Genomic DNA, 11318 nt, shown 5'->3' with positions numbered 1-11318 from the left:
GACTGCAAATGAGTTTCAATAAGTCCCTAAGGACTCCATTCAGAAGCATTCTTCTCTCTGTGCTGAGGTTCAAGCATGGGAAGAGTCCACAGATTTGTACCAAGGAAGTATATTTACAATTTTTCTCCTGCTGTTTTCCCAACCAATATTAGATATTGAGCACCAGTATAAGGAAAACTAAGAAAAGCAAAATAAAAAAGACATTTTTCTAAAGTTATCTCAAAATCAAAAAGTCGACTGTTAGAGTGTTGTATTGTAAAGAACTTAGTGCTTATTCAGACTGTCCAGAGGAAGTGTGCTGGGGCACAGTGCTGGAATTTTCACCACTATTTTAGTAAAACATGATTTATGAATTTTATAATCCCTCTTCTGAGGCAGGGCAGGTATTTCATAACAAGCTACAAAAATACAGAAGCCTTTGATCAGGTGTGAACCTGGAATAGAAGGAATGTAGCCTGTTATGTTTCAAAGACAGCAAGATATGATTTTATTGGAAAGTCATGTATTAGAATTTGAATTTCATTCAAATGCATGAGGAATAGTGACCCACTCGATGGGGAATGGCCATCCAGCCATTTGCAGGTGAGTGGTGGAATCAAGAGGAAGTGTCAAGGGGATGACAGTAAATATGTTACAGTAAAGGCCATAGTGAAACTCTTGAGAAGGCTTTCCTTGCTTTGTGGTAAATTGGTGGGAGCAGGGGAGTCAAAAGGGTCACAAGGAAGGCAACAAGAAGATTGAAATGCGATTTTTTAAATCATTGTACACTTGTAGTCCATCAACAGAAAACTGCTGTGAGGTCACAGCTTTGACACAAACATGTAAAGTAAAGAGTCACCAGGAAAAGGTTTCTTAAGGGCTGTTAATAATTTAGAAATATATTGGAAAACCTTTCCTTCAAATAGTACTAGTTCTTTCACAATTGTTTAATAAAATACTTTGGAAATGCTACATTTATCACTTAATTTATTATTACTTTATGATTAGCTATCTGCTGCATGCATTGGGCAGATTCTTCAGGTTCTCTTTCACTGTGAAGGCTTATCTGACCCTTTTGGCTTTGTCCTCAAAAAAAAAATGAACTTAGAGGAGGCTAGAAAAAGTATTACAAGTTTCCAAACGGCGTTTCCAAAAAATTTGACCTCTGGTGCCACCTTGTGACTGTAGAGAACAAAAACAAGGGATGGTATTTCAACAGAAATTCAGTCTCAAACAGCGGAAGGTCATATACTGACACTGTTTCTGAACTGTCATAATAAAGAGAGATAAAGTAGTTCAGCATATTGTGGAAAACAGGGATTTTCTATTTCCCCCCTGCTCCAGTTTTTTAGCTTGTTTCAAAAAGAACAAGTAGGAAAAAAGAACTAACTGATATATTCTCAAGGGGAGAGGCAAAGAGAAGTCTTTCAAATCACTGACAGATAGTTGTAGAATATGGAAAAAACCTCCAAACCCAACACATCACCAGACCTCTCTAAAACACTAGTAAATGTGTGTGGGTGTTTACAACAAACCTGTATTTGAAAGACTCTTCCATCAGGTGGTGTATCTCTCTTATTCAGCAGACTTGGGCAAAGAAAGGGGAACTTCCAATAGACACCACTACAGAAGGTGATATGGCAAGGTGATACAGCTAAGCAGTCCTGTGTGTTTATCTAGCATAAAGACAAAATGACACAGGAAATTAGGCTGGTTTTCCATCTCCATTCCAGAGGCGGCCTGTGCCCAATACTATCAATTGTTATGTGCTTTTATTGTATGTCCATTTTACTTCAAATCATTGGAATAATGCACACAAAAAAAGTTATTTTAAAATCTGGGCTTTAGTTTTGATGTCTTGTTTTCCAACCTATTCAAGTGCCTCCTTCATTCAGTGGGACTTAATATAGAAAAGCGAAACACATTGCTTCTAAGGAGTTCAGATTTACAAAAGTGGTGTCAAGGTGCCCATTACTATATTTATTATTGCTTTCAATGCTATTCTTCACAAACCAATGAATCATAATATTTCTAGCATTGTATGAATAAAGAAAGGTGGAAATTAGATCTTTTTTGTTCCTTGATTATGCTATGCTGAATTTTACATTACATTTATCACTGTCATACCAACAGTAGTTTTCTGAGCAGTTGCAGGTAGTAAGTATTGCTAAACATGCATTTGTGACTGGCAGTAATGACTTACCTGGGCAATTAAACTTATTCTGCCTCTTTCAAACTCTGCTTAGTACTTTCCTCTTATCTGCATTACGTGGTTGTAGGTCATTATAAAAAAGTGCCAGATGATTTTTCAAGATCCTTGATGAATGTAATTTAATGTATGAATAAAAATTTTTTATTTCCCATTGCTCAGTTTTATCCATTTTAGATTTCAACACTTCTTTTCCACAACCACCTCTTGCCATATTCTAACCTATGCTAGAACTTGGCTGCTAAACAGCTAACAAATACTTTTGAAGTTCCTTGGGAGGTTATGGCAGGCTTCAAGAAGTCCAGTTGAATTGTAAAGGTTCTTCTGTTATTTCTGCCATTTTGCACTGAAGCTCTTCACTCCTCGTGGAGTCATGTATGTTTAATTATGGGGATGATTAGTAGTTTTTAAACATATTTTTCTTTTCACTGAACATTTCAGTTAGTATGAGTTTATTGGCAAATTGAATGTTTATGATTTCTGAATTGGTAATATTACTTCCAAATACTTATTCAAATTGCTTATTTCAATAATAATTGAATATGAATAAATACCATACATTGCTAATTATTTCTGGTAACACTGCTTTTTCAAAAAATACTTGAGGTTTGTGTGTGGACTTTTTTTTTTCATAATATGAAATTACCATTATGTGGAATTGTTTGAAATATAGAAAGTTTGTCTCCAATTGATTGAGGCAAGTTCTTCTGGAGCATCTGAAAAACAGGATACCTGATATTATGGAAAACTTGAAGGTTTTGTTAATCGATGGTTTATCTACCAGATCTAGAAACAACGTGATAGTTAAGTATTTTTATCATGCACTGATATGAACCTGTAGCAAGTTACCTGAACTTGTTCAATTCCACTCCACAAAATTTAAATCGTAGGATTTGGAATTTATATTTTTATCTATATGCATATTTTGCCTACTATTAAGGAAAATACACAAATATAGTATATGAAACTCTTACAGATATACAACTGAAAACTTACAGAGAACTTCCAGTCTCCATAGATTTATTAGCACAATATTAACTGGGGGGAAAAAGTACTTTCAGTGAAGCATCAGTGCTGCTACAAAGCTCTACACTGGAGAAGAATGTAACTTTTCTCTTTAATTCAGAGTACAAAGTGCTTCCCTAAGACAGGGTTTGGCTGTAGGTTAATTGTTCATACTCCCTAAAACCACTAGATGTAGCTGTTGATGCTTGCAGCCGGAAGATCACACACACCCAAATACACACCCACGCCTGCCTGCCCCCTCCTCCTCCCCTTCCCCAGCTGGGTATTTGTTGGTGATGCAAGTGATGTTTTGGATTTTTACTTTTTTAAAATCAAATCTTCATATTATGGCTTTCCTTACAATGTTACGTAGGTCTTTTTGCAGTCTCTGAATTTGTCAGTCCTTCTTCATTAGACATGATTCAAGAAGGTAGTGTAAAATTTAAACATTATATGACTGTTCATGAATTAATTAGAAATAATGATTATTGAAAATAATTTAATATGTATGCTTCCAGCAATTGGCCTGCCATTGTGACTGAAGTGGTACAGGGCAGGTTTCTCTTGCAGCATTGATGCATTTTACATAGCTGGGAAATAGCAGTAATCTGATGAGCTGCAACTGACACAATACCAGATGGATCCCTGAAAATAGGAATCCTGTACTAATCTGTCTAGATTATTGAATTTAGTGGCCACTTGGCAATATATCAGAAATGTTTGCAGAACTGAATCAAAATAGATTATGAGGTTTTATTTTCAGTTACATCTATAAATGTTCTGTATCCCGTTTTATCATTTTTGTGGGAAATGCATCTAAAAAGTTACCCATTTCTTTTATTTATATTGCTTTTTAAAGTTGTTTTGTTTTTCAGCTACCTGTGCCACAGCAATATTTAGAACTGTGTTGACATTACCAGTCTGTAAAATTTTGCTAGAATTGCCAGTTTAATTAGGAAAATTATGAAACTCAAAACTAGAAAATAAAATATGAAATTAAAAAGCCCAACCCAATTGCCTTATTAATAAAAATAAGGTATGCATGTAAGCATATACAAGACTTTTTTGCATCATTTTCTTCTGCAATTATTAGGGCAAGTACGTTTGCAGGCACGTGTATTTGTATTTAGATGTTTCTCTTGAGTGCAATTGTAAAATTGTAAAATTTAGGGAGAAAGAGACAGAAAAGATGAATAATAGCAGTGGAGAAAGTAATAGATTTTTCTTGTTGCCATGCTTCTCTCATGACCTATGAATGAAGAAGTACTGAAGCTAGGGATTTGATGTTACTTACTATTCATTTGTAGTTGATAAGTGCAAACAAATATTTGGTATAACAAGGTGTCAGTTTTAGAAGAATGTTAATGGCTGACTGTTGACAAGCACCCATAGCTGTACATTTATGAATGTTGAAGAACTGGGAAAAATGCATGAATTTTTGGGTTTAGTTTACTGTTAGTGAAAATTTTTTATTTGTTATTAACAAATTTTTATACAGAAATTGTTATACATACAAATGAGTAGTAGAAGACTGGTATCTACACTCTTACCTGAATGAAGTGAATATCCTACAGATACAAAAGACCTACAACATAGGGTGTCATGCACTCCCATGTGCACCTGTCCTTTGAGCCCATGTCTTGTTCTCAGGTGTGCTTCTGTGACTATGTACAGATCCTAGTGTGACTGCTGCGGTATAAATACACTTACATCAACATTTGTATACTTGTAGGTGCTGTTCACAGCTGATTTGTGCAGAAGCCCTGATAACTTGTCCAGACATCATGACAGCTTGTCCAGACATCGCATGGCAAATGCCTGGTCCAGGCAGCAATGCAAGTGGATCATAAATTAAAGAACCACAGCGAGAGGATTATAGGTATTTAGATGAAATCCAGAAGCAAAGCCACAGGAATTTTGCCATGAGATACTCTAGAACTCAAAGTAAAATTAATCCCTGAAGAATTAAGTTAATAATGAAGTGCGCTTGTTTCTTAAGCATCATTCCCTGCTCAGCCAAGGCAAATTCACTGCAGTCTCTGAACCAGGAGAAAAACAGCAGCAGTTTTACCCTTTCTAGTAATCTAGTCCCCACAGCTGCTGACTTCAACACAGTTTTGCCCTCTCCATGCCAGTTGTTTCCCCTCTCCTCTTCCCTCCTATTTACTCCTCTCCCCTCATGTTTAAGATAGCTGCTGCCATTGGGGGGGGGTCTAGGTCTTAAAGTTAAGAGCTGCATTACAAAACATGTACACAGAACAAAGAAATTGTACAGAAACGATGATAGAAATGTCTACCAAGAAAAGTATGTGAATCATGGTATAAAAAGTAATTTTTTTATTTCAGTTTCCACCATTGCACTCAATCTGTGCTTCATAACAGGGGTCTGCTTTCCTTGAGTTATGAACTCTGTGCTGCCCCTAACAATGGTACAACAAAACAATTTTAATTTGTGTGTTTAAGGTACAAAAGGTCATGAAAACAAGCTCTCTATGTTTGCACCATTTTTGCATAGTCTACAAAATAATTTAAGTCTGGAGTGCCCAATTTTCATATTTTCTTTAGATATCTGGAAATGCAAACAAACCACTGCAGTTTAAAAGTTCCAGCAATGACTCAGTCATTTTACTAAAAAAAAAAAAAAAAAGGAAAAAAACCCCAAATGTTGAAACCAATGTAATCTGTTTTACAGTAACCTTTATTTTAACCAAACCCATCCAAATGTTGGGGCAGAGATGAGTGTTTGGCTTTTTGGGGTTTTGTGGATTTTTTGTTTGTTGGTTTCAGGGTTTTTTGTGTTTTTTACCCATTGAATTAAGAGCAGTTCATTAAGAAATTTAAAAATTGATTCTGAAATCGAGTTGTTTGCTGTCACACAAAGGTGTTTACTTGGAAAAGAATTGCAAATGCAATGCATTACAAATATTCTTGATTTGTTTAAACTGTCTACTCTCACTTTGATACTGACTAATTTTTTAGGCTGCTATGATTATAATTAATTGGTTGATTCAGTTCAAAAGAGATGTTGGACTGTGTTTCATGTACTAAGAAACAAAGAAAGTTTGAACATGGCTGAAGGTCTGCTCTGTCCCGTATTAATTTTCTGGTTCTTGGAGTGGTGGAATAGGTGACTTTTCTTCGTGGCACTGACAGCCTACAATAGGAATCCCAGTTGCAGATACGTGCACTCACAGTCAATGCTAAGGATTGCCAGTGGATAAAAATAGGATGCAGGTATTGCAATCTATTTACAGCTGTCACAGCCTAACAGTAGGGCAGCTGCATCCAGCACCAGAGTTTCAATAGCATTTTGAGGATGTTGTAGGGAGTAGTGAAGTGATTCGGCCTAAAAGTTACATGTGCCTTACCCACTGATGAGCCTGACCTTTGATAAAAAGCTTGTGAGATACAGGTCAGTATAAACTTTCAATCTGGAGAACCAAACAGAGCTATGGGAATAGTCTAGGTTCAAAAGACAGCCCTAAATTACAAACCTAGACTACTGTTATAGTCTCAAAAGACCTGTTGTCACATACTCCCCTTTTGGTTAGTTAGACCTAATAAATCTTCAAGTAGGTGAAAAGCCTTTTTGGCCCTGGAAATTTTTTAATGCCTGTCTTGGACTGAGACAGTTTAAAGAGGTGAGCAGTCTGAAATGAGTAACTTCCTCCTTGATTCCAAGCAATCTCTTCTCACCCGTGATGAATGAGATATGACTAGATACAAGTGAAAAAATAGTAGTTTAGTAAAAGAATGCCAGCAGGCAAGGGAAAAAAGGAAAATAACAAATTCACGATCTGCCACACGACCAAAGAGCCCCGAAATGCTGGAAATGCCCTTCCTGAGACCACGCCCAGCAGGGACGAGATGACAACAGATCCCTGCCAGAGCTCACGGGGCAGGTGCAACAGCACATGGAGACCTGACGGCTCCCCAGGGCGGGCACCTCCCCCAGAGGCCCAGCAGGGCGGGGGACGCTCGGTTCTGTCTGTCCCGAGACACCCGGTGCTGCCTGTCCCCTCTGTCCCGGGGCACTCGGTGCTCCCTGTCCCCTCTGTCTCGGGGCACTCGGTTCTGTCTGTCCCCTCTGTCCCGGGGCACTCGGTGCTGTCTGTCCCCTCTGTCTCGGGGCACTCGGTTCTGTCTGTCCCCTCTGTCCCGAGGCACTCGGTGCTGTCTGTCCCGCTGTGCCGGGGCACTCGGTGCTGTCTGTCGCTTCTGTCCCGGGGCACTCGGTGCTGTCTGTCCCCGCTGTCCCGGGGCACTCGGTGCTGTCTGTCCCCGCTGTCCCGGGGCACTCGGTGCTGTCGGTCCCCTCTGTCCCGGGGCACTCGGTGCTGTCGGTCCCCTCTGTCCCGGGGCACTCGGTGCTGTCTGTCGCTTCTGTCCCGGGGCACTCGGTGCTGTCTGTCGCTTCTGTCCCGGGGCACTCGGTGCTGTCTGTCCCCGCTGTCCCGGGGCACTCGGTGCTCTCTGTCCCCGCTGTCCCGAGGCACTCGGTGCTCTCTGTTCCCTCTGTCCCGGGGCACTCGGTGCTCTCTGTCCCCGCTGTCCCGGGGCACTCCGTGTTCCCTGTCCCCGGCCGGGCGCTGCCGCTGAGCCACCGGCGGCTGGGCCGGAGCGGGGCCACTGCCCCACTGCGGGACACTGCCTCGGCTGTGGACAGGCACCTGCGGAATCCTCCGCAGGGCAGTCCAAAACCCCTGCTGCAGCACCTCCGAGATGAGGAAAAAACCCCAAAAACTGAAAAGGGATGCAAAACCCCTTTGCCTTAAATGAAACCAAACAGCTCACGAAGCAAATACCATGCCTCAAAGAAGCTCCCCATGAGAGACAATTTTTAAATTGTATCATGTCTCTCCCCGACTGTAGGGTTTTACAGGCACAGTAACAATTTTTGGACATAGATAGATATGGAATACAATCAGATTATGGACCACGAAACAATGCCTAGTAAGCAAAAAAAAAAAAAAAAAAAAATACCATGTGTAGAAAGCTGTTGAGCATGGACTCATCTGCTGGTATACATGAACATTATGATGTTTTATCCAACATTTAAATTGTTTTTTTATTCAATATGTATTTTTTACAAGTATTAGCATTCTTCACCAGAACTAAAATTACCATATTCTATTAGTGAGTACTTTACAAGAATATATTTTTACAGTATGGTTTGTTGTATTTGTACATTGAAATAGGCAGATCCAAGAAACAAGCAAAAGATCAGCGCAGCTACACAAGTAGCAAGTTGTCTTAAAAAATGCATTTAAGCACATACTCACACAAAGTAGTTATCCACTGATGTTACATTACAGATTGCATTCCCAAAATCACTGTCAATCATTTAACATGAGAATGTCCTTAAAGTTCCCCTGCAGATGCCTTGCCAGCTCTTTGGCTCCCATTAGTCTCCAAAGTCTGTGCTTTAAAACATCTCACAGTTTAAATAATGAAGCCATTTAGCACATTGTTTGCTGTGGGATGTAGAAAGAATAGTTGCTTTCTTTTTGCTGGAAATATTCATGAAAGCATGAAAACACACTCAAATCCAGAAAATATAGAAGAGCAACACTCTGTAACACTGCTAAGAACTGATGCTGAGGCCAATGGCACAGGTGGTACAGGAGCTGAGAAGAGACCGGGGTGGCTGTTCATATGTCTTTTGCTTTCTGATTTCACTTACCTTTTCAAATTGCTTTCTAATTCCACTGAAAGTTTTGGAGCACATCCCATCCCTAAGCAATTTGAAGCCATTTCCAAAGCAGGGGCTGTGTTTTTACACTTGTTCTAGACTCAAGGGAAATTTTGCTTAATCCTCTTTGCATTCATAGAGTGCCCCACCTTTTTTTCTGGAATTCCCCCTGCTTCCAGTATGTAATCCTCTAGAAGTTGCAGAAGAGTTAAAGGCCTAATTTGTGTTGCACTCATACATTTCAGAGACAAAAGCTGTCTACTTTTTTAATGGAGCTGTATGCTTTGGCACTGAAGAAATATGACTACTTCCATAACTTATTCAGCAGGTCCAATGAATAGGGACAATGGTTCAAATTAATTTTCATTTCATCTTGTCCCTCTAGCCAAGAATCTTAGTTCTGTGGTCTTTTTGGAACAGAAACAGCAAATGAACAAAACCGTGGTAGTGAATATCATTGCTTATGAAATATATCTCATGAAATTTGATTTTTCTTTTAAGATGAACAATAATTTAAAAATTATGTAATGGAAATAAAAACTGCTGGAAGGGATCTTTGTGATTTTTCAATTTTCCTGCATTCTTGAAGGAAAGCTTAAGACAAATGGATGCCAATAACACCCATAGAAAATACATATCTAACATTCCTACCAGCATTGTAAGAAACGTTTATCTGGCTGTGTTCTGGATATGAGATACTCCCCCTTCTCTCTCTCCCCTAAAGAGATGTTCAAGTTTTTTCCGAGTTAATCTGTCTCTTTTTTTCTAATTTTGTACAGACGTAAGAAAGTCAGCATACTTCTGATACATATTCAGACATTGTGTACAACATATTGGCAGATAAGTATGTGCAAACTGTAGAATATTTAATGGCTGATGATTGGAAAGAAAATGGAAAAAAGCAAATAGTCATCTCAGACTTTTCTCGTCGTCTCAAATTATTATTCTCTCTTTTGAGCCAACTGATTTTTCTAATCCAGCAAAGTCATAATGGCAATTAATTTGCAACAAATAAGCACAAGAGAAGTCTCTGCTCTCCAATGTAATGTCTGAAGAGGTGAAGCAGCCAACCCTGTTTCTAAAGCTGAAATTCACAGTTCTGTTCCCACTTCTTTTGAGCTCACTGACACCAACAAAATTGCATTTGTGTAACTCTGCTGCTACTAAAAAAGCACTAGACTCCACATTCTAGTCTGTTGCGGGTTTTAGCTCATTTGGTTATTACTCTTCTGAAAGGTGCTTAGGGAAACACTGTATTGTGCTGTCCTGAGTTGTGTCTGGACTGCTGCTTTCACAGGGATAAAGGTGATACCAGAACTCATAAGCAAACAAAATACCAGAGCAGGCAGAAGCTGTTAGTGACAAAATGCAACAGGCTATAACAGGTCACAGGCCTGTAAGCCTGTCACAACTGCATTGTGCAAAAACATTTGCAAACCAGGGGAGCACCAGGGGTTGCAATATGACAATAAGGGGCAGTGGGAGCCGGGGGACAAGTTGCAATTTCTTTCAGGTGCCTATGAAAGAAAGTCGCTATTCCCATCTCTTTAGAGCCAAGGCTGTCCTTTCTTTTTCCAGCTTGTAATTACAGTGACATAAAATAAACAAAGACAGTGGTAGTCAGTCAGCACTCAAAAGTCTATTGTAACACCCTGAACATGTTTTATCTGCATTTTTGACATAGGTAAAATGTCAGAATTTGGCATAAAGTGACAAGACAATAAAAAAATCCCCGTAAAAAAGAATCACTGTTTTATTCTTGTGTATTAAATTGGAGTTCTGGCTGCAGTAAGAGATGGTCTAATCAGCAAGGGAATAAAATGGTCTGAGGTCAGCCTCAGTGAATGACAACTTGGCAGAAAAGACATTTCAGCATCTTCCTACCATGTCCTGCAGTTGATTGTAATAGCTGTTGATTGTAATGGTAGTTTGAGCCATTTTGTATTATGGGAATTGTCAAAATCTGTATGATACAGTCTGTAGGACTCTTAGGTTTACAAAAATAATCATTAAGAGTTGCAGTTAATGCAATCCATAGCCTTCCTAAATACTAGATGAAAGCCCTCTCTTACCGTACTTTTCCCCTAATTTCTGCATTTATCTGTCTTTTGCTATGCTCTTATAGTAATTATTGGATTTGCACTGTTTCATTCTGAGGACCATTTTGTAGGTTGCTGGTTTGTTCATGGTAGGAGCCTGTCATAACCTAGAAGAGTCTCCTGCTGTTATGTAAATAACTTTTAACTAAGCCCATGCTAGAATGACACTTTTGACCTCCAGACAACACATCATTACAAACGAAGTATTTAGCAATTTCTGCCATTTGTATGGTTGCTTCCAGGATGCTGGTTTTTCAGCAGAAATTTTACATTATTTTATAGCTGAGACAACATACTAAAGAGCAAACTAAAAAAGATTGTTCTTCACTTTCCT

Source organism: Fringilla coelebs (genome assembly GCF_963513975.1).
Source record: "Fringilla coelebs genome assembly, chromosome: Z".
In the NCBI taxonomy this organism is placed as follows: domain Eukaryota; kingdom Metazoa; phylum Chordata; class Aves; order Passeriformes; family Fringillidae; genus Fringilla; species Fringilla coelebs.
The sequence above is the reverse complement of the archived record's forward strand: the minus strand, read 5'-3'. Positions refer to the sequence as shown.